The 23,928-nt window shown below is 38.9% G+C and overlaps 1 non-coding gene across 1 annotated transcript; it reads right to left on the reverse strand.

Moving 5' to 3' along the window:
* Positions 1-2,002: 2,002 nt before the first annotated feature.
* LOC103817069 (uncharacterized) lies at positions 2,003-11,782 on the reverse strand. The gene is made up of 4 exons (XR_007778683.1): positions 11,688-11,782; positions 10,226-10,306; positions 4,629-4,703; positions 2,003-2,072 (listed from the first exon to the last, which is right to left on the reverse strand). It is a non-coding gene; the product is annotated as an uncharacterized LOC103817069 (transcript).
* Positions 11,783-23,928: the final 12,146 nt, after the last annotated feature.

A 23,928-nucleotide genomic window follows, 5' to 3' on the forward strand; every position in this document is an offset into this window, starting at 1 on the left:
TCTTTGTTACTAACTAACTGCTCATCCATCCCTTCATTCTGAGTATCATCTATGACAGGTTTTCCCTTCTTGTGTGCTCAAATGGTTCCAATTATTGTCTTTTTAAACGTGAGCTTTACAACTGTAAGATCCATACACATTCCCACTAAATCAGATTGAGAATCACATTGTGAGTTTACAGAAGAAAATATTACCAAGTTGTCTTTGTGACAGAACACTGAGTAGGTATAAAATTGCAATGGTCTCTATGCCAAGTTTTTTTTAAGCTCTCAGCTTGTAAGATGAAAGCCTAATTTGATATTTTTGTAGTTATATAACAGTTCTAATATTTTGTGACATTTTGTATTGTGACACTATAGATGAAATTGTCATCGGACTGACACCCTTTACTGTTTATTCCTTAATTACAACTGTTAACAACACTGCAGAGAAGCGTGCTAATCTGCCATCACATATTATGAAAACAACGTTATTGTTACAAACACCAACACCCACTCAACAGGATAATTCTAAGATGGCAGTTTCTGTAAAAAGTTATCAGTTTAATGGACACTTCAATAGAAAAAGTTTAAAATGAACTCCTAATATTACTGTGGAAAATACACAATTTAATATTGCACCTAAAGTTTTGATTTTATTGTGTCAGTGATTCTTCACGTTGCATAGGGATATAATGTTTTTTGAATGGTGGAGTCTCTCTCTATGTAGTATGAAGATGCATAGCTCAGATAACTAGTAGATTAGTAATATTTGCCATCATTACATTTTCATATCCTCACACACTGGCAGAGGTACTTTTTTTTCCCTACTACTTCCAGGTTGGGGGCAGAATGATGTTGTTGCAAGAGATTAAATTTTAACAGTATATTAACTCAAGTCCAGGTTCTTAACAATTAAAGAAATTAATATTTTATCGGCTTCTTTTGCTTAGGAAACAAATTTTCTGCAGGCCATGTCACACACCAGAAAGGATCTCCCACTGAACTCACACTTTTAGAAGTTCTGTACCAGTGAATTTTTCATACCAAGTTAGCTCAGTACAATTAAAACTCACTGATACTGCACCTCTGTAGGAGGAACCTGGGAAGCTGTTCAATGACTGAAAATGAAAATATTTACTTCAACTTTTGTATACACCTTGTTCTTGGAAAGCCACTGCCAGTTACCTCTCAGTTCGCTTCTTTTAAACTTTTCATGCCTCAGAAAAAGTTCTCACTTGTAGATTACATCAACAGAAAAAAACAGAATTAAGAGCAGCCTAGAAGTAGCAAAAAGCCCTAGAGATTTGTTTGCCCACCCGTTAGACAACAAATACAATGTAGGCAGAAGGAGGTTGGGAAAAGCTGCCTGGAGTGAGGTGTTTGAGTGATGAAAGTGGCAATGACAAAAAAACCAGGGAAAACAAGATGCAGAAATTCAAGTTTGTTCCTTCTACAACTGCTCTTGTGAAGGTTCCTGCACAGGTTCCTGGTGCTAAACCAAGGCTACTCTGATGCACAGTCTGCCTTCTCTGCTAACAGTAAATTCTTCCTCTCTGCCTCATCCACGAGCAGGCATGCAGCACAGATGACTGAAGCGAAGAAAGATAATGCAAGAATCTGTCTTTACTTATCGCACTTATATGTAGAAGCAGAGGATTAAAAATAACATAAAACTCTTCTCACACTGAAAACCCAATTGCCTTGTGGAAATCTATACACCAATGTTTCTCATTCTTGATCCTAAAAGCTCATGTGAGGGTTACTTCTCTAGTACAGAATAAAAATAAGGAATCATACACAATGCAACAATAGAATGAAATGATCCCATATAATTAATTTTCATTTAAATTATTTACATTTCAGTTTAATGGCATGATATTCTGTTGATATCTGGATGATCTTCTCTGCTTAAGTGATAAATTACAAAACAAAATGAAACTAAAATGTATATTTTTGTGAATCTTCTTCAGGGTAGTTTATGCTCTGCTTTGTAGCTTTCATTTTCTTAAAGCCAATAGGAACTTCTGCTCTTCCTAAAAGAAACTCTTCCCATTTGGGAAGAGATTCTTTTATTGATGCCCAATAGAGAGTCTGAGAAAGATATAAGAAAAAATAAACTTAATTTCAAATTCTGTATCAGCCAGTTTAAACCAATATAGAAATGCAATGCATTATTAAATCTTACTTTAAGAGTAAAGCAATTCAGAAAAGAACAACGTACTTAACATATGAAATTTTTAATCTCTTGTATGATACAAAATATCAGCTTGGAAATATTTCATTCTGCAGGACAAACTGTGAAGTGACTGCATGTGCCCTCTTGTGGTAAGCAAGACATCAGTTTAGACCTTACAGTACCTTTAATAAACTATTTTCCATGGTTATATACTTTTCCAAAAGCAGCTTTTATATTTAAGCATGTATGTTACTGGAATTTCATTTTGCAGTGGAAAAAATGTTAGAAATTAAGGCTGCCCCTTCACCAATGTAAAGTAATTATTCTAGTAAAGTTTACAGTACTATACAGAACTATAGTTCAAAATATTTGAGTAAAATTTTAGACTTGATAATTCACTGAGGAAGTAATCATATCCAGTATTTGGATCATAAATTAAAATAAGAATAAAAAGGTGATGCATATTTAGCAAGTGGTCTAGGAGAATCTGTGGATCATCTAACCCTTCCTCTTGCTTTACACTGCGCCTCTGAGTAATAAATTTAACTTATTATTAATCTGTGTTATTGCTCATTCATCATTTTTGTGTTGGTATCCTAAGGATAACTGTTGTTTGTAGGATTTCCAGGAATATTTTAAGCACCAGGTATAATTTTTTCCCCACAAAATAACATGATCTAAGAACTGTGCTAAGATAGCACTTTAATCCATCCACATATGTAAGTATTTATTGTCATTGATGTCCATTCAGAAAAATGTAAGAATGTAATTTTGCAGTAGGAAACAGTTATGATACATATGTAGTGAGCCTTTTATCTTTACTTAAGTATATAATGAAGGAGAAGTGCAGCATAAAATTGAAGATCTCCCTGCACAGTATTAGATTCCTGGCTAATCATTTTGATCCTTACATGTAACTCAGATATAACTATGGCTCTTGCAGGTTTACAAAAATATTTTCTTCAACAGATTTACTCAAAGAATCTTTTTTGACAAGCATATGTGCTGTCACACAAAACTACTCCGACTCAGCAAGCTGGGGATCCATTATAGCCATAACTTTCAGAGTATATTAATACAGACACATATATGGCTGAGTGAAATATGCTCAGAAGTGTTTTGGAACAAAGCATGCACAAGAATTTTGTACCATGAAAGAAAGTTTTCTTTTTCCACTATTTATAGCACCCTTCTCTAGAAGCATAAAAAAAAAAAAAAGCTGAAAGAGGATCTTCTTCTTCAAATAGTAACTCTGTTCACTCCAAAATTTCACCACTGCTGCAGAGTGCAGACATTCTGCAGCCACGAGCAAGCTCCTTGCAGCCTCCAATTTGTGCTGACTTCACTCGAGGAGCAGCTTCACACCTACCATGGACTAACTGACCTAAACACCTCAAGAGGTGCCTCTAAAGTCACTGAAGAGTCTAAAACTACTTCTGAATACAGTCAAGACAGGTTTAATTTTAATATTAGTAGGTTGGCATCTTCCTTAGCATCATTCAAAATGTACAAGTATTCAGGAAAGGATGTACCCTTTTGCCTAAAAATGTCTAAAAATAATAAAAAAGCCACGGAAGGGGCATAGCCAGTGTGCACCCTGTCACAGCCACAGTAGGCTATTTACAAAATGCAATGACAGATGAAAACTTTGAACAGTAACCAGAACAAGAAGTGATGCCTCTCCTTTAAGTAATAGCCTAAGCATGCCAACACTTGCCCAGCAGGTGTGAAGCTGAGGTACAATACACCTCTCTTCACAGCTGACAGTGCTGAAACCTGGCCCTGAGCCCTGCTCTGACAGAGCCCCAGCACCCAAACCAGCACGGGACACTCTGCTCCTGTGCCTCTGGGAACCAAGCCTCCACACAGCACAAACACAAACCACTGGGGCAAGAAACAGATGGGAATCTGCTCAAATTTTTATCTTGAAGTAATGCTTTAGGGACTTCAGGTTGAGAAAGGAAAAAAAAAAAAAAAAAAGAACCGAGTGTTCCTGGTGCAGTATTTTCATAGGCTTCCATACAACTCTAAAATAATGGATGTGAAATTTTCTCTGTTCATGCTGATATAAACTGCTGACTCTGAAATGTAAAGATGACAATCTGTGGTAAACTGAGAATGGGATGGCCATATAAAACAAACTAAATAGCTCTGACATAGTAAACACAGTAATCTTCTAATATTCACAATATTGGCTTTTTTATATTTGATTTCATTTTTAAACAGAAGTTTGTATAGATCTGAAAGCTACTAAATATTTCCACCAGAATGCTCCAGAATCTGGGGACCTTGTCCCAGAATTTAGGTTCAGCTTGCTACAACAGTACACAGGCCTTTGGCTATACCAGTCACTGGATTTTAAAATCAATTATTTTCACTTTAAGAACATGCTTCAGGGAAAAAAAAAACAGGCAAAATATTTGGTAAACAGCAAATGGAAACAAATGAAAAGACAGAGTTCTAGGACTTACTTCTAACTTAACAGTATCAGGATGTGGAAGTAAATACATTCTTTCTTGCAGCTTTTTTTCTGCTATTTCTATATCCTAAAACACAAGCAAAATACATTTTAAAAACAAGCACTGGGAATTTTAAAAGAAAAATACACACATAAAGACATTTAAATTAACTAAATAAACCCATTACAGCTAAACAGCATTCAAAAATTAACACTGAAGTTCAAATATTTGTTTAGTCACTCTGAAATACAACTTGTACTACTTAGACTAACACCCTACAGCTGCTAAATGTGTTTGCTGCACCTCTTTCATACAAGAGTACATTTCAAAACCTAGTAAGACTTCTGCTGTAAACACTGCTATTCTCTCTGGACACCAGGGTAAATGAGTCAAATTCTGTTGTATAGAACTTAAGGAAATAGAGGGGAACAAAACATTTCTCTGTGCTGCATAAGACTGAAGTATGTATTCTAGCTACTGTAACTGTAAAGTAACTAGGCAAATTATGTGCAAGATCTTTACTTCTCAAGACAAAGATGACTTGCTAATATGCATGCATAACATGTGCACATAAATGTAGAGCTGCAGCAAGCTGTTCACCAGACAAGCTTGGATGACAATGCACCTCACATAGTTTTCTTACCAAAAAAAAAAAAAAAAAAAAAATCAGTATTTGGGTTTCTGCTTGTCCACTGGATGTGTGCTGGATTCACACAGGCCCAAATAAATCTTATAAAAAAGAAACAACCAAAAAAATCAACAGCAACAAACAAATCAAAGCATGCTCCCAAACTAACCACCCTCCCCCTTTAAAGTTCTGACCTGTTCTTGTGGGCTTAGTTCCATACCCAAACATTGAAGAGATTGAGTGGTGGGCAGATGAAGAGAGACAGAAAGGGACGTGGGAGTGGGGTGTGAAGAAGCCAAAGCTGAACAGAGTGGAGGGGGAAAGAAAGTATAGCAGATGGCAGAGTTGGGAGCAGAGAGCGGGTGTGAAGAGTACAACAGAAAAACTAAATGAGAGAGGAAATTCCCCAAAGGGACTTCCCAAATATTCACCACCACTGCTGCTGAAATGAGGAGTGAGATTCTGGAGGAGCATATCCACAAGAGAGACCAAACACGATTACTCGTATTGAATAATAGCCAGTCTGAACACATCAATAAGTAAACAGTGCCCAACTCAAGTTTAGTTCAGCAGAGTATGATTAATAAAAGCAAAAACCCAGCCTTGCTGAAGTTTAACTTAGTGACACACACAGTCAGATTGTTCAATTTAGTGTTTATCTTCTTTTATTTCATTAATTCCTTTTACAATATTCTCTCGTACATAATTACAAACCTAATCCAAGTAAAATTGTTCCTCCCTTTTCTACAGCAAAATCCATACCACTGTAGGAAGCTCAAGGATGTCTGAGAAAGAGTAAACTAATTCTCAGATTTATCCAAGTTCTCAGAAGCAGCAAATGGCTGCCTCTTAGAAAAGACTAATGGAATAAACATATAGAGGGAACAGGAAAAAGGACACAGGCCATCTGAAATCATGATGTCAAAATAACAGAGGCCAACAGAGATTTCAGTGACTTAAGCAAAGATTTTCTCTGTTGAATACACTTAGAACAGACACATACAAACAGCACCAAATGAAGCTTGTCTCAGAATGGCTCAGGCCAAGTCTGGAAAAGTTATCCCCGTAACAAACCAGACTGAATAAAGGATCATTCAGTAATGTTCACCTCATATTCTTCCACTGGATTTTCCTCCTTTCTGATTCCTTCTTCCTAATTACTGTAGAAATTTTAACAGGAAGGAAGAAGAATATCAATCATTATTTCTTTATAGACTCAGCCAAGTAACTGGAATGTTTATGGTGGTAGGAAATGAAAGTCTTTCAGGCAAGAAAGGAGACAGCAGTTGTGCATATATGTTTAGTAGAGAAGGTCACTTTGGCATAGCCTAGATATTGGATGTGTCTTTTCATTGCTCACTCCAGTTTGTGTTGTGCAGTCTATTGTCATTCAGAATACTGATTAAATGACAGACAGTGAAAGAAATTTTTGCTGGAAGGTGTAGTATGCTTTAGAAAATAACTGGAACTACTGGAAGATTAGATGGCACTTCTTGTGTGTCTACACAACTGGTAAGCTTTGCACGAAAAATAAATCCCTGTCATCAATATAAAAATAAATACATCAGCAGTATAAACTTTTTTGGAAAAAAACCAGCTAATCTAATATGTCACAGTACTGAAAAAAAGAGAGCATCTTACAGTGCTTCCCCTAAAACCACAAGGACTGGAACAAAAACAATTCAAGACCCTTCCCCAGAGGTAAAATGGAATGCATGACACATGCATTGCTTTTAGGGGACCAAATTCAGCTGTCACTTATATTGATATCATTCTGGCACAATCACACTTAAATAATTCTGGAATTGCATGCCCGGGAAGGAAAGCAAATTTGTTCTAAATTACCTTTCCAGTACTAATTACTATATAGCATACTCTTTCTTTTCTATTTCATGTTACAAGCTGTTGCACAGTAATACATATTTCTAAACACAAGAAATATCACTGAGAAACAAATGTCATAAATTAGATTACAAATACTAGTCTAATTTCTGCTTTTATTACGACAACATTATATAAGCACCAAATGATACAGATTTCCCTAATCTGCAGTCTCCCTCTAAAGACATTGAGGAAAATACTCTGATAATTATGCTAAAATGCTGAACAAATGCTTATAATGTCAAAATTTCAATTAAAAAAAAAAAGGTTAGTTCCTTGCTTCCTACTGATTAGAATTTAAATTAATTTTGAAATCTTTCTTGTGCATAAATTCCAGCTAGCACAGAGAAAGAAAAATGGCTTTTGCTATGATCTATTACTGAAAACAACTGATTTTGCTTACACGCAGAAAACCAGAAATGCAAATAAAAAAATAACACTTCGTCATGTCCATGTATTTTTGAGTAGGCCAAATCAACAACTCTCCACATGGTAACTGTGAAATGTACAGTGCCTGGTATCAGGAACAATATTCTGAATCTGGCACATTAATCAGTCTTGTTTTCAAGCTTCTCATATATTATGCTGCATAGATTTTTTTTCCTGTTTTCTTCTGTTATCAAAAAGCATCTGCAGGAGTGCATGCTTGTTAAAACTAGGATAAAATTAATAGATTTAAATTGATTTATGCTATTTTATCCTGCAACAGAATTTGTTTTGATACATATGTTTTTGCTTTTTTTCTGTACAAACACCAACATTTTTGACACTTGAAAGGAACAATTTTGAGGATGTGACAGAAGATAGCAAATATCTGTTTAACTGCAGAAATATTTACACTCTGTATATGTCTGAGCTATTGTCACCATTTCCACTACAATATAGCTTTCAGGATGGAGAAATATACTCTGCATTTATTGTGTTTGCCTGTATATGCATTCATAAACACAAATAATTTATAAAACCCTACATTTACAAAGTAAAAATCTAACCTAAAATGCCTACAGAAAATAGGAGTCATAATGGCTGAGATTACTAAATCAACGGAGCAGGAGTTATGGAGAAAACAACCAAACCACCCATTTATCCTCAGCCTGTCAATGAAGCACCTACACTTGGTATACCATATAAAGAGGGGCTTGATTGCCCCCGTCCAGAATGTACCAGTTCACCAGCACAAGCTGAAAAATCTTTGTCACAGAAGAGTTAAGAAGGTATTCCTGGCTAACTGTTCTTGTCTGCCCCTTCTAAATAAGCATCTCTTTCAAATACACACTCTAATGCAATAGAATTATAGCCACTCCAAATGTGAATATTTTAAATCTGAACCAGGCTCTGCATGACAAAAACCAAAGAAATTCTGGTGAAACGAATTAATCTTGTAATTTTCTAGAGTAAAACTTACTTTTTCAATAAACACAATACATGTATTATGGACCCTTCATAAGTAGGAGCTTAAAGAAAAGGCACAGGAGGTTGTTTTTTGCTGCCTCCTGAAAAACTGATACACATTTTTCAAATGCATCATGTCAGTGGTCAAGTGCATCTCTTCAAACTCAAATGCCTGAGCAAGGGGTTCCAGAAGAGCCTTTCAGTATTCCAGTCCCTGCCATCAAACTCAGGTCTTTTTAATTGCCTAGGAAAGTAATCTTATCTGAATATGACAACTGGTATGCAGAAAAGCTATGAACGTTATTAATGGTGTCACCCCTATGAAGGGCTGGAAACGCCAAACACTGCCTTTACAGTGCAAAGCAAGCAAAATGCTTGAAGTCACTCTACACCTCTTTAGAGAAAAATATTAAACCTCTTCCACAGCCTGTCACAACCACAGCAGGAGAACAGCTCCTACCCTTGGCCCAAAGCACTGCAGCCTGGTCAGCCCATTTCCAAACACGGCCGCAGTGTAGAGGGGCTGTGAGTCCTGACAGACCCCCAAGTTCTCTCAGGCAGACATGTACTAGCATGTGTTACATCACTACATGTGCTTAAAAAAAATAAAAATACATAGTAGCAGCTGCCACCACGAGGCTTTTGTAAGAAGGGCACGGGAAATAGGTAGTGATGCCATCGGATAATAAAGACTTGTCATTTAATACTTTTTGGTCAAGTTCCAGAAGAGGCAACCATAGAGAAGAGAATTCAAATGACAACTACAGAGCAAACACTTCTCTTTTTTTTTTTTATTTTTAATTATCTAAGCTACATAACTGTGACATTTTGATACGGTTCCTGGTAGTTGCAGAAACTTACATTTAAAAGTGCTGCATTCCTTTTATGAGCTGCATCAGCTGCTTGAGTTTGCCATGTCTTTTTAGTCTTTTTGTCTCTTAGATAAGTCTCCATCTGCTGTAGCAGCTCTGATCTCTGAGACAGTCTACAAAGGAAAACATTTTGCTAAGTGGGTAGAACATTTTGCTCAGGAGCTAGAAAATAACCTTTTTACCTTACCCAGTTTTCTCAAAACTATGGGGCTAATTAAGCCGGCTGCAGGGTGGGTGTGCTGAGGGAGGGAAAAGGTACAGGCAGACATCACCTGCTGTGCTACAAAGCTATAATGTTGCAACCAGCAGTCCTTAAACGCTGAGGTGCTTAGAAACACTGAATCTACCCCAAGAAGGAAAGACAGGGTGGGTTGGGGTGACTTGATCAGTACTACGTTTGCTCCTTGGCACGTACTAGTTGTTACAAGAAAAGCAAATTTTCCTGAATCACTACTGTATTTGCCTCACAATTTGAGTTTACAGGGCAACAAAGAAGCAACTCTATAATTGAGGCATTGAGTGAGAGAATCCAATTACCTTCCCCAAATAGGAATTTAACAGTGACAGGTTGACAATGGAGATCTTAAACCAGTACCACCATTGGAAGTCAAAAACCACATCAACCTAAATACCCTAAACGGCAGGCAAGGATGCTAATTCCCATGGTTCCTGAAGGAAGAGTGCCACCTCCTGGAACTCCAGCCCCTTGCTGCAGCCCCACTGCACTGTGCAGAGCTCAGGTTCACTGGCACCGAGGGTCGTGGGCAGGAAGGGAGAAAATCACAAGACCCAACACAAACTGCTGCACAGAGTGTAGGCAGAGCACAACTACTCACATCTCCTCATGTCTTCTAGCAAGGTGAACCTCCTGAGCCAAACAGGATGACATCCTCAGTTGTTTGCCCCAGTTTTGTACTCTATGAAAGGAAAGCCAAGTGAAATTAAAATTTTCTAAAGATGTACATTAACATACACTTTCCAGGATTAAACAATTCTGGTTAAAAAGCTGCACACATTATACATGTCAGCTATCTACATAAAACCTGCCACAAGGCATTGCTACAATTTGATTTGAATACATTCACACTACTAATATTCACAATTATGTTTTAGGAAAATGCTACTGTACTCTAATAATTTATGAAGCCCAAGATTTTTTCAGTTTCAGATTCAGCACTGAGTTGTCTCGAGTTTCAGATGCTTAAAACCACACACACACTTTGTGCTTACATAAATTGACTATTGCTGTTCACATTACTGATTTCTGGCTTTTATCACGTTACACTGAGCACAGTTATACTTGGAAACTACTTCTCACAGATACAGGGACCTGTTCATGGGAAACTACATTTAAATTGTTCAGAACTTAATGGATTTTTTTCTGAGCTATTAAGGAGATCAACTGCCCACTGATGCAAATAAAGATCCTACAGTACTGTTTAGAAGACTGAAAATGTTTTGGCTACTTTTTTTTCCACCTCAGAGGTGACTGCGTTTTTACTTTAAGTAAAATTAAATAACTTGACACGTGTTGACAATGTCAAGGGGTGGGAGAACTAAAAAAGCTCATCAAGATAACATTAGTTAAGGCCTCCTCACTATCATGTGTCATACCTAACTCTGAAACCAGCGATTTACATGTGGCCTCTGCTGACGCTGGGGTGCATCTTCTAGGGATGTATGTTTTATCACACTCTGAAAACGCTTCTGTCCGCCTGGCCAGTTGCTATTGCTTAACCCAGTTTAACACGGAGCACATCCATTCAGCGCTCATTCCTTCAGCAGGGACACTTCATGCTCTTTGCGACACACCTTCATCGGCGACAGGGGAAGCCAGAGCATCCTGCGGCCCGTATCGCCTTTCCTTAAGGGCGCCTCTAGCTGACAACAGGAGCGAGAAACCAGCACCATGGTGCGTGACAACCCGGCACCAGCCTGAGCATCCTCCGCCCGCCGCACCGTGGGGCAACCGCTGCCCTGGGCGGATGCCAAGACATGAGGCAGCCCGGGACGAACCTCCGCGGGCAGTCCCTGGATCTTCAGCAGCCCCAGAGAAGCCCCTCGGGCCGAGTGCGGCACCTCCGCCCCAGGACCCGTGGCCACTCCGCCTCAGGCCGCGGCCCCAACAGGGCGGGAGCGCCACGGCCGCAGCGGGGCCGCGCACCGCCTGCGCCCTACCACTGGGAAAGGGGGGGGGAGGATGGATTTACGATCTCTTTGAAAGGTACCATTCCCTATGATTACGGGGGCATATGTCAGAAAATAAAAATAAAATACCAAATACTCTAGCTAGTTTACCTTTAGCCTCGCCGGCTTCGAAAAGCAAAGCAACCAACCGCAATGGTCTCCGGGACGTCTTAAAACCCCCCGCCCTCGCTGCCATGGAGACGGCCGGAAAGGTGGAGCCGAGCCATCGCTTTGGTGGGCGGGATCAGGCGGGGGCGGGTACGGACTGCGCCCCTGGGATTGGACGAGCGAGAGGGCGCGGAGCCAATCACGGCCCGGGGCGGGAGGGCGGGGAGAGGCGCCGTAGGGGGCGCGAGTGCCGCGAGTGCCTCGTGCCCGCGCTTCCCCTCACGGAGTTCGCTTCCCCTCACGGAGCTCGCTCCTCCTCACGGAGCTCTCCTCCCGGAGGCCCCGGGCCTCCTGCCGGGATTTGCGTTTAAAACAAGTGTTCTTCCCTCTTGCCAGGCACAGCTTTCCATGTCCGAGCCGAGGCAGCGCCCGGCAGCTCCAGCCCTCTTCTCCACATGGTTTCCAAACCCTCTGGTGGGATCATGCCGTGTGCCAGACCTGAGGTCCTTCCTGGCCTCACGGCTGAAGGGTTGCTGAGGCGAGTCTACTCCTTTATACGCAAACTTACATAAAAATATACTCCAAGTAAAAAAGCACAATCCACCTTTTTTGTTTTCTGTAAATGTTTTGTCCTTCACAGAAAACACAAAAAATTTCCAAGCTAAAGCTGAAAAATATTTTTTTATCCATTTCATTTGTGCCCAATAGACTTATGTGCATGTGCAGCTGTAGATTTCTAAAAGCTGCTCTGAAAGTGCTTGTCTTGCCTAAATGTTTTACATCTAAGCATCTCATCCTAGTTTGACAACTCATCACAAACCTTTCTTACTGATGATCAGAAGCTGTTTCTTGTGGTTTTTCATATCTTTATATTTTCTACTTTTCCCCATTTTATATTTCTGCAACAAATTCACTTCATGACATAAGCAGAAGTTCTTTAATATACTTGTCAACTTACCCTTGCTTATTGCAGCAGTCAGGATAAATAGTACTTAAAAAATTATTTTAATTTCTTTTTATCATTGCAATTTAAAGAGAAGATTTTCCAATAAATGTCAGAGGCATAGGAGTCAGTCCTCATTTTTAATGGTGCCAAAAGCCAATTCTTATGGTCACACTAACTGCAACAGAAAGGCCAAGTGTTTTGCATATTTTACTTTGAGCTACGCCAGCTCTCCGTAATGGCTGTGATCTTTCTTTCTTTGTAGCATTTAATGAATTTCAGGAAGAAAAGAGACAAACTGAAGTTTGGTTTACATAGACCATTACAGATGCCATTTGTGACGAGCATGCCTAGAGCATTTTAGTAAAGTTACAGACACTATCAATTGTTCAGTACTGTGGAAAGAGACACAGGATGGAAGACATAATTTTCTAATGGCTAATCTCTTATGTGACAGTAGATGAAGTTCATAGCTACTCAGCTATAAACTCTCATTTTAACCTAGATTGGTTCTGAAGTTGTCAAGAATATAAGCTTTAAGCTTATTGAAAAAAAAAATACTGTGCTGCTAACAGCTAGAAATTCCCACGTGCTGGCTTGGGCTGGGGTGGAATTAATTTTCTTCACAGTATCTGCTCTGGGGCTCTGGGTTTTGAATTTGTGCTGGAAACAGAGCTGATAACCCAGGGATGTATTTATTTCTGCTGGTCAGGGCTTACACAGAGTCAAGGCCTTTTCTGCTTCTACCCCATCTTGTGGGAGTGCACAAGGTGATGGGAGGGACACAGCCAGGACTGCTGATCCTGAGGATACAGGTGACATTCCAGACCCATCCAGGTGACATCCCAGACCATATGGTGTCATGGTCAGGGTACAGAGCTGGGGAGGAAGTCCTGTACATGGGGAAAGGCTTTCTCCTGTGTCTGAATGCACTGGCACCTCACTGCAGTGTGTCCTGCTGTTACATGTGACTCATGTAGTGTGTGCCCCTGCCATAGCCTCCAGTTATGTTATGGATCTTTCAAAAAAAACCCACCTTTAATAGTTTTTAATAAAAACCTTTTTCCACCCAGATTCTGTCTTCATTAAATATTTCTATGTGAGTTTACTGTTGGGTCACTGCTGTAAAAATTTGAAAAACTAGATACCTGCCAGTGGGACCTTGAGATCTGTATTTACTGTCCATATGGATTAAGGACCTAATGTTAGTGCTGAAATGGGAACATTGTGAGCCTTGCTCTTTTTTAACCCTGCAACTTGATTTTTCTCTGAAAGCTTTGAGGGTTTTCTGAGTGAAATTGGTGGATTGGGACACTAGATGGCACTTAAATACAGCTAACCAGGATTTTTGTCTCTTTCAACACACAAAAACAGTCTAACACATCCTGTTCTAACATGCAGTTAATTATATCCTCAAAATGATATCTTGGATTGATATTACTAAACAAACATATAAAAAATGTAATTACAGACAACTGAAATAAATACTGTGGGCTTATAATTGCAAGATATGTTTTTTGCTTGTAATATGCTACACACCTGTGCGTAGTTTATATAGATAATATTTTATTTTGTCATTTTTACTAACATTTAGGATGGCACAATTTAGCTTTATGTGCGTTTATTTACTGCTACCAATTTTTGCCATATGTCAGTTTTTAAAAAAGGAAATGTTTTTATATATTGGGATTGCAAGACACCAGTATTTCAAAGGGAAAAGTGTAAGAAAGGAGTTTTCTTATATGAAACCACTTCAAAACTTTTTTAAAGAAATGCATATATTTTAGGTTTCTTTTTCTTTGCTTTTCACTTCTTACTTCCCTTACCTTTTGGAGGTACACCTCTCTTGGTGCAGTAGCTGAATATCCACTTTGAGGTCTATCTGTAAACATTTGTTGGGTGATATCATTGGTAAAATGCAGCAGGCCTATGGGACAGTCTGAGAGCTGTGAAATCCCATCAGAGAGCAGCCTCTGGCCATCACCTTGGCTTATGGCAGTTCTCTATCAGCTGCAGAGGCTCGGCAGCATTTCAATCAACTGCACAAGCCCTGGGCAAAGCTGCTTTGAGTCACTACAAGCTAAAGGGCGAAGGCATGCAAGGAAATGCCTCCCAGAGCAGGAGTAAGCTAATAAAGTATTAAACTTAGGAGGGTAAAAACTAGGCTTCTAATTCCTCTTTCACATTCTAATATTCAGAGACCAGCTCTCAACCTTTCTGTTATCAGGTCCCCTACTCTTCTCTGTCCCGTGTTACAAATTGTTGTCTTCTTTGTAGTTGTGATATTAGAGCTGAGATGAAGCTCATAAATGGTAGGACAACTCAACAACACATTCCTGTATTTGGGTTTTGGGTTTTTTGGTAGCTAAAGGTGTGTATTTGGTATGGGAAATACTGGTGCACATGTGGAAGTCAAGTGCTGTTGAAAAAAAAATTCTAACACATTACTCTAAGCTTAGACAAACTAATGTAATCTGTGTGTGCTTGTTGGAATTGCCCCCAGACATCAGGAATCTGTTTCAGGTGAGCCAGAATCCAAACAGCAGACCAGGATGGGCTCAGCAACCATCAGCTGGTGCAAAAATAGTCCAAGAGACAGTTGGGCCAAGTTCAGAAAAAGAGGTGGGAGACCTGTGTGAAGAGGAAGAACCAAGAGCTGTGTGTGTGGGGGTGCAGAAGTGGTGGAACTCCAGCTGGTTTGTGTGCCTGTCAAAATGTGGTATAAAACTGTGTGCGAAGCCACACTCTGTCCAATGTCAAAGAAAGAAAAACCACTGTTCTTGATAAAAAGATGTTAACAAGACAATATTTTCTTCACGCTTCAAGTAGGGATAGAAATCTGATAAATAAAACAAATTTAAGAAAATCAGTATTCACCTGCATTTTTTTTTCTTATTTCTTTTGAGGAAAGTTCTTTAAGGTTCTGTAAATATAAACTAAACTAGACAATTCTTCAGTTTACTGATATATCCACTCAATCTTGTCAAGGGCATACATGCCCTAACAGGTGCTCTCCATAAGTAGTGTCTATGGTATAGCCACTTCTTTTTGAAGAGCTCATGAAAATAGTTTGGCCCTTAAGTAATAACATAACTCTTAAAAAAAAAAGTACAGGTCTCCACTGACTTTAGCAGATGTACAGGTAGTTGAATGCTTTACAAGTAATTTTAATAACTATTTACAGTAATTAACTTGAATCTAATTGCTTCTCAGCATGTTAGGATAATAAATTAAAACTTTATTTCAAACAACTCCTGTTGTCTGTTTTCACTAAACTGCACAAAGGAAACACAATAAAAAAATCTTCTTGGAGAAGCACCATTCTCTGTTCCTGTTTGGAGTACTTTGAATGGACATGCATAGCTTTGATCTTTCAACCAGCACTTCTCTTACCTTTGTAGGCTTGATATTTCTTCCCCAGCATGGAGGGCAAGCTCCTCCTGAGAGCATAAGAAGTGCATGTGAACAAGAGGGACAGAAATACACTATTTGGCTCATAAAGTCCTGTCAGATGGTTTATACAGGGGAAGGCTGATTTTCCCTGGTTCCCTCTCTAATCAGAGCAGAGAGCTCAGCTCTCCTTGACCACAGTGTAGACCTGAGCAGAGCATTTGGAGCTGCTCTGAGGGACCAGAGGTATCATTCTTTACAGGCTGTGTAGGGAGCTTTGAGAAACGGCTTTCCTCAGATTGGTGCCTGCAATTATGTACCTGATCAGTGTCTGACCATCTGCTTCCAAACCATTCCCAGCTTATGTCTTTCACACCCTAGTGGAGGTTCATTGGAGCTCCTCAGGACTGACATTGACTGCTGCACAGACGGAGTCTGTCATCTTTGGCCTGCTTTGGGATTCCTGTTTGAAACCCTAGCAAGTTTACTGAGGAGTAGATCAGTGCCTGCTAATTTCATGTGAATTCAATCACATGCAGGTACAGCTGGTTATTTAAACACTCTTCCAACTGCTTTCACATGATGCTTCAAACAAACTGGAGTTTTCAGCTTTGTGCTCTGGGATGATGATGGACACCAGTTTCAGGCCACTTGCATTGTGTGTACAAGTCACCCTATAACTTTTAGCCACCCTAAGTAATGCTATTGCCATCTGGTCGTACATTAAAATTGTCTTATTCTGTAATGATGATGCATCTGCAGCAGCAAAAAGTACTTTGAATTTTAATACATGCATTTATACAACTGTCAAGATCCTGATATTAATAGCTTGACTTTTACTGTAAGCAGAGGTAGAAGAAATAACAGCACCTTCACAGTTCTGGCACAGTTTCCTTATGAGCTGAATTCTCAGCCCATTGTTTCTGAATTTTGCCATACAAACCTGAGCAGCAGTGTTCTATTTTTAAATTTCTGTTTAGATTTTGAGTGCTTTTATTATGAATTTCTTTAGTTCCAGAGAGAAATTAGAGAGGCAACAGTGCTTCTCTTGCTGCATAACACCAACATATACTGACAATAAAAATAACTGAACTTGTGCAGGAAGCCAGTTTCTAATAAACCCTTTTACTGGGTTGTTGTTATGAAGCTTGAGCTTTTCATTTTTTACAAAAAAGCCCCACTTTTTAAAGAAAGGTCAGTCAATCTTTTTAGAAAGATTTAATAAATGACTTTTCCCACCTTACAGAATTTAGTCTTTTGTTGAATTGTTTCTGTTCCTATTAAATCCTCACAAAAATGTACCTTCTATTATATTTCTTCTAATAGGTTTCTCAGCCTTATAACTATAATAAATTTGTCAGTCTAGGTTCGCTGAACACTGGAGTTGAAAATCGTACCACAACAGATTAGAAATATAACCATTTCTAAACCCTTTCAAGAAGTTTTACCCTTTCTTTCAACACATTTTATGTACTCAGCAATTCAATGAATATAACCTTTCAGAGTCATTCTTTAAAGTCTCTTTCTTGGTGATAGCACAGTTGCGCCATTTGATCAGTCAGTCAGAAAACCTGAGTTCTGTTCCCATCTCTGCCAGGGTGGATTCATAGTCTGAACCAACTTGCTGAAAGCCAACATTTTCTTGAGTGTTCATTCAGAGGAAATGACCAACTTGACCTACACACGACCTGATTTTTTAGAGCAGCTGAGTGCTCAGACCTGCAATTTCAATAATTTTAAGCAGTACCCTTAGCCCTGCTAAAATGGTTAAAAAGTCTAATAGCATCTTGTTTGGTAACCGGAGATGAAAGCCTCAGAAGAAGCTTTTATAGCAGATTTTAAAAGATATGCAAAAATTTGTTTTTATTTTTGCCTAATCACTTTCCTCTATTTTGTTTCTATGAAATGTGATTGTTGGTTGTGGTTTTCCTTTTTCTTTTTAGGAGAGAAGTTACATTTCTTACAAACACAAAATACTGGTTTGATAAACAATTCTTTCCAGGAAATGTCTTAAAGTGTGAAAGAATGTAACAAAACCTTTAGAATATTAACAACCATCATAAAAGCAGAGAAGCAAGGAGCATGATCACATAAATCTAAGAAAAGCAAACAGAATCTATGTAGCTCAAGCCTCGTGTTATAAAAAGACTCAGCTTTGCTTTATAACACTGTGTGAAGTATAAATGTCAATGTATCATATTTCCTTTGTATGAATGAATTGGAAGGAGAAGAGAGACAAGAATTATCCAAGTAATAGAAAAGCATAATTAATGAATACTTCCAAGGGACACAAATAATCTGCACTAACCCCAAATTATAAATTATATTATTATAACCCTTCAATTTAATCCCTTCCCCTCAGACTTACCCATAATCAGGAAATGGAGGAAAAGGTGGATAGTCTCACCCCTCTTTACTTTTGAGAGAATTGTTCAGCTGAGCTTCTTGCAAATCTGCAATGGGTCATTATACTTATTTGACCAGCTGTGATGGTTCTGGTGTGTTTCTGGTTGCCTGAGTTCAAGAGAAATAAAGAGGTGTAGAAGAAGCTTCAGGATGATCAAGAGAGTGAAGCAAACTTGTTTTGTGAGAAAATATTAAAATATTTGCCTTATTTATCAAAACAGAAGTAGGAAGAGTATCTGATTGTTTTCTACAAACAACAGAATGATAATATTGGTGAAAAAGAGATTTTAAAACAAGACTAAAGTGCTGTGAGAAGAACAAATGGATGTAATCCATTTGTGTCCCTGCCCATGGCCAGAAGGGTGGAACTAGATGATCTTTGAGGTCCATTCCAGTGCAAATCACTCTATGATTCTGTAATGAATAAACCTTCTATTGAACAGAGACATTTTAAGGAAGTGCTTGAGCATCAGACAGGTGAACTTCTAGACAGAATAGAGAGGGAGGGAGAATGGGGTCATTTTAACAGGGACCTTCACCCATGTATGACTGGGAGCCTGAGTCATGGCTTTCTGGTGACCTTTGGAGGGAAGCCTGGCTTGCAGAACCTTTCCAATGGGAAGTTTTTCATAGCAGACCTGTTCAGTTGAGCTGTGCTGGTGAAAATACCAGGATCCCACCAGCAGTGTCAGTATTGCTATCAGCTGCTGGTCTTCATTGAGAGAAAACTTGAAAATTAAAGCTCCAAGTCACCTGCTGCTCTGTGCCTCTGGCTATGGATGAAATTGCAGGGGGAAAACCTGTAAAAAACACACAATGCACAACTTGGGCAGCCACCTTGGCTCTGCCTGCCAACTAGGCTGTGTTTGTGACATGTTTGTGCTATGTAAGGGTGCAGGGCATTGCTACTACATTCAGGCATTGGGAGGAGAATGTTTTGAACACAGCATCTCTGTGTTGTGAAAATCTTCCTGTATGTGTAGGCTTCCTAATGTAACCTTCTATTTGCTGTGATCTCACTATGAGTTTTACATTACAAAGTCCTACATGACATTATTTGTGGTTGGCTGTTTGTCTGAACTTATTTCATAGCCTAAGGCACAGAAAGGCAGGTGAATTTAAATTTTAACTTTCAAGTTGGTTTTCAAATGCTGTCAGTTTAAAATATTTAAATAACAGCAAGTTCTAACAGCATTCTCAGATTTTCTTGCACTGTTGACTGTCTTTGGCCCTAATGAACCAGACTCTATTTATGATAAGAGTTATGGACAGGCTTTGAATAGCTGGGTAAAAATGTCAGTGCTGCCATTGATGTGAAAAGGGTCAGTGGTTGCTTTTCTGTCATTTGTGGTTCAGCTTTGCAATAATGTAGTGCTTTCTCTGGAAAGATGAAGCAGTAAGAGATATGAGAAAAAATATACATTCCAAGGAATGAGAAAATTACTTTCCTTAGGGAGTGCCATTTATTTTCTTCATTAAATCTTATCAAAAAAGGATATCAGTTGATGGTTGGCAGTTTATTTCTGAAAATGGTTATGATGGACAAAAGCTGTAGAGCGATAGTAGTTTACATCAGTTTCTTAAAGAGAATGATTTTCTGTTTAAATGTGGCCTATGTGTTTATACTCTCTGTGTGTGAGTGTATGTAGCTGTGCACAAGTGCATGCACATATCTCTATTTCCAATGATTTTTGAAGCTGACCAATTGCAGCTAAATTTAACATCAAGTTAAATAGTTTATTAGTCCCAAAGACATCAAAGCTCTAAGTTTTTTTAAAGATAGATGGCTATTCAGAGAAAAAAAAAAGTAGTAAGGAGAGTTTAAAATTTGTAAGATGTCAGAGGGTTTGTGTAGGCTTTTTTCCTACCAACTCAAATCTATAGAAAACCAGGCTCCGTGGTTCTGTTGTTCATAGAGCTGTATATCTACTTAGTATTTTTCTGTATTTAAAGCAAGTGGAATGAAACCAGTTCATATAAGCTATCAAACTATCTGTTGCTAAAATATGACTGGTGTATTAATCAAGCCATTACTGAGATGCTCTAAATTTCCTCTCTGGAAATGTCTCTCTGTAATTGGGTAATCTCTCAAAATAATTTGTGATACCTTTTTACACATTGTGCCAACTGGAATAATCAAATAGGGGTGGTTAAAATTATGCTTTCCCAGTTATATTTGAAAAACATGGTGTGTAAGTTTTACATACTTTGAATTGTTTTAGACTTGTTACAGACTCTGAGAAGGGACTATTGTCTCTGCACTAAAAGACATGTAGGCAGGTGTAGAAGTGGTTATTAATGCCTGTTCATGTGTGAGAAAATGTGAGTGTTCCTTTTAGGAGAGATCATGAAAGCAGTAGGATCCATGGCTAAATCCCACAAAGTATGCTGAAGGTACATCACCACAAGATAATCTCTGCCAGTAAAAGATCATTTCCAGTTAATTGCTTGTGTTTAGAATAGAGTGGAAAGGAAACACACATCTAAGGAAAAAGGGAATTTTTCTTTCCCTTATAGTTTTTCTTTCTTTTTGTGGTCTCATTTCATATGCTTGCAGGACTATAAGGAAATACAACTCTGGCAAGGCTGGAAAGTTAGGATTACATGTTTTCTTTCCTTCTCATCATCTACCTGGTGTAGTCTATGTTTAGGTTTCATTCACTTTAGATTTCATTCATTGCTCATAGGAAAGCAACTGGACTAATTTTAGAAAATGACTCAGCATGATATGGGGGTGAGGAGGAAGAGAGACAGTGAAAGATCTCACAGCCTACAAGACAGATTTTTTATAAATGTGGCTTGGGAAAATTGTTTACTCTGAGTAAGATTTTTTAAAGGCAGTTAGATTACTGGCTACTTTATGAGCTGAAATATATGCAGAAAATCAGATTAATCTCAGTGGAAACACTAAGTTAGAAATGGCATCATTCATTGTGAACTCTAAAAATGTTCTGCAAAGGCCCATTTATGGAAAAACATGGCAACATCATAGGAGTTCTTTAGAAAGAGCAATCCCTTTGCTGTCAGGGTGCAGGATTGTGATTTGTTTGCCACTACACCAGTGACGTTCCAGACTGATTTTCCCAACATAACACAGGCTGAAAAATCACTATTACTGAGAGTATAGGAAAATCCAGACTACGTTCTGTTATTAATAAGGGACAGTAGAGGATACTCAGGGAAGGTGACAAAGAGCAGCAGACATCAGTTCTTACCAGGCTTTGGCAGTCTGTAGACCAGGCATGTCCTGAACCAAGGATTCTATCCACATCTTTGTGTTTACTTCTCAGTTTAAACTCCTTCATGTCAATGTCTGAGGATAAAGTAAAGAATACCATACATAAATAAAGACCCAACCTGTCTCTTCATTATGCATCCCCACGCTGCTGCTGTGGATGCACATGGGTCCACAGCTAAGGTCCCAGGATACTACTACAACAGAATAATTACTATTCCTCATGAATATCTTTGTCAGAAGATAGGTTTGCCTAAAATTGCTCAGAAAAATACACAGTAATGTTGAAAGCCAAGAAATGTAGTGATAAGGTGAAAGAAAATTCTTGGCTCTGCTGAAGTCAAAATGAACTTTGCCCATGGCTTTAGTAAAGCCCAGATTTTTGTCTTGAGAGTCTGCCCAGACAGCTGCTCTTCCTGGATGTCCTGAGAGTGTTTCTTGCCCAAAGGGGCTCCAAGGAAAGGTGTGTTGTCATGTATTCAGAGCAATGGATTTTAACAAGCATGTGTGCACTGTGAATGACTGTACTACTCTTTTTGTGAAGAACCTACTCTTTCCAGCTTAGCTATTCATTTTCACAAAGCCAGATCCTGCAGCTGAGCACTTGTGGCTGTCAGTGTTCTCATGCCACTTTGAGAGGGAGGACTGGCAGAAAACATTCAAGTGCAGAGGATTTTGTAAAAAACAGAGGTTGACTTGCTATTTAGATAGCACTGGAAAGTGACTGTTGTGAAAAATTAAAGACTTGAACATATACCACTTTTTTTTTCTCTAAGCTTTTCCCTCTTCTTTACACACAAATCAGGAAAAGAACCACTCCCTGTCCTTTGAGAATTTCTTCATCCATTTTACAGCAAGTTCTTCTGCTTATAGATTTAGTACTTTGTGTTGTGACCACCTAAGTGAAATAAATCTATGGAGAGCGTGGCCCAGAAGGGAAGCACAGTTTAGTGCACTGGTGAGGCTGTGTTCTCAGACACTAGACAGATCTCCTGTGACAGGAAGATTGAAGGCAGCAACCCAGGGATGGGCATTGCCGTGGCCTCATTGCTGCACTCAGACCCAGAAGCCTGTGTAGAGCTCTGCTCACCCTGAGGCTTATTAGTGAACAATCCTCAACTGGTCCTGTTCCCAAACCTGTCTGTACCAGCACAATGGCAAAAGCTCAGCTTCTGCTACAGGCATCAGTTGCCATGTGGGAAAATGCAGCCCACAGATTATTGACAACCATGCCCTAGGAAGAAGTGGAACTTTCCAAAATATCAAGAATGTACAATAAAATTCAATGAGGAATGCATAATAAAGCCAGGATTAGCTGAACAGAGAAACTTTTTAGTGCCTGAGTCCTGCGTGTTTTTGCTGTAATCTGTTGCAGTTGATACTACAGCTTATAATTAGGTTAGTTTATAAATTATTAATAAATAATATGAACATCTAGCAGATAAGGATAACATGGGTTACAAGCTCATCAGCAGATAATGCTCTATAGCCGCAATAATCAACCTGCTGAACTCTGCTATCACCTATAACATTTGAGACCTATTTGTGAAAATATCTATTAATTCCTATTAAATGTAAAAGGAACTTTAATACTAGACATGGCCATAATGGGTTTATGTACAATATGAGATCCCTTTTTCAATAGTTTTTTGTCTTTAAGCACTTGCTTATGCCCACCAAGACCCTTCTGTAAGTAGGAAATGTGTACACTAGAACTCACCTGTGAGGAGAGGGAGGTGTATTTCTCTTCTTAATGCAAAGCTCAGGCTTTGAGCTGTGCAGAAGCAATGATGGTTTCAGGGAGAAATGGAAGCATGGAACAGCTGTGAAAGCCAGCTGAGTGACGTGATGTCCTCTGAAGTCACCCCTGGCAGCAGCTATTCCAATCCAGTGGCATCCCCCAGCTGCAGGTACAGAGCTGGACATCTCAGGGGGACAATGTCTTCCTGTGCCTACCTGGTCACTAAGAACCTTGTACCTGCCTTGGATCTCATGTTCTTGTGGATGTCTGAAAAAGACTTTAAAGTTTGTGTTCTTAACACAAACATCATAATTGCAGGAAGGCTAAAATTCCACTCGCCTGAATCTCATTACTTTCTAAAATGCCTCAAGTCTGAGACTCAAAATAGTGCTTTTGGGCTGTAGTGGGAGCTGTAGTTATTATAATGAACGTGTTGTGAAACCAATCCTGCTTTACACAAGGTGAAAAGAATATTTTAAAATCCAGAAAGTACTTAAGAGTGAAAATAAAAGATCTGGTGATCCTTTAT

The sequence above is a fragment of the Serinus canaria genome, chromosome 12 (assembly GCF_022539315.1).
Source record: "Serinus canaria isolate serCan28SL12 chromosome 12, serCan2020, whole genome shotgun sequence".
NCBI lineage: Eukaryota > Metazoa > Chordata > Aves > Passeriformes > Fringillidae > Serinus > Serinus canaria.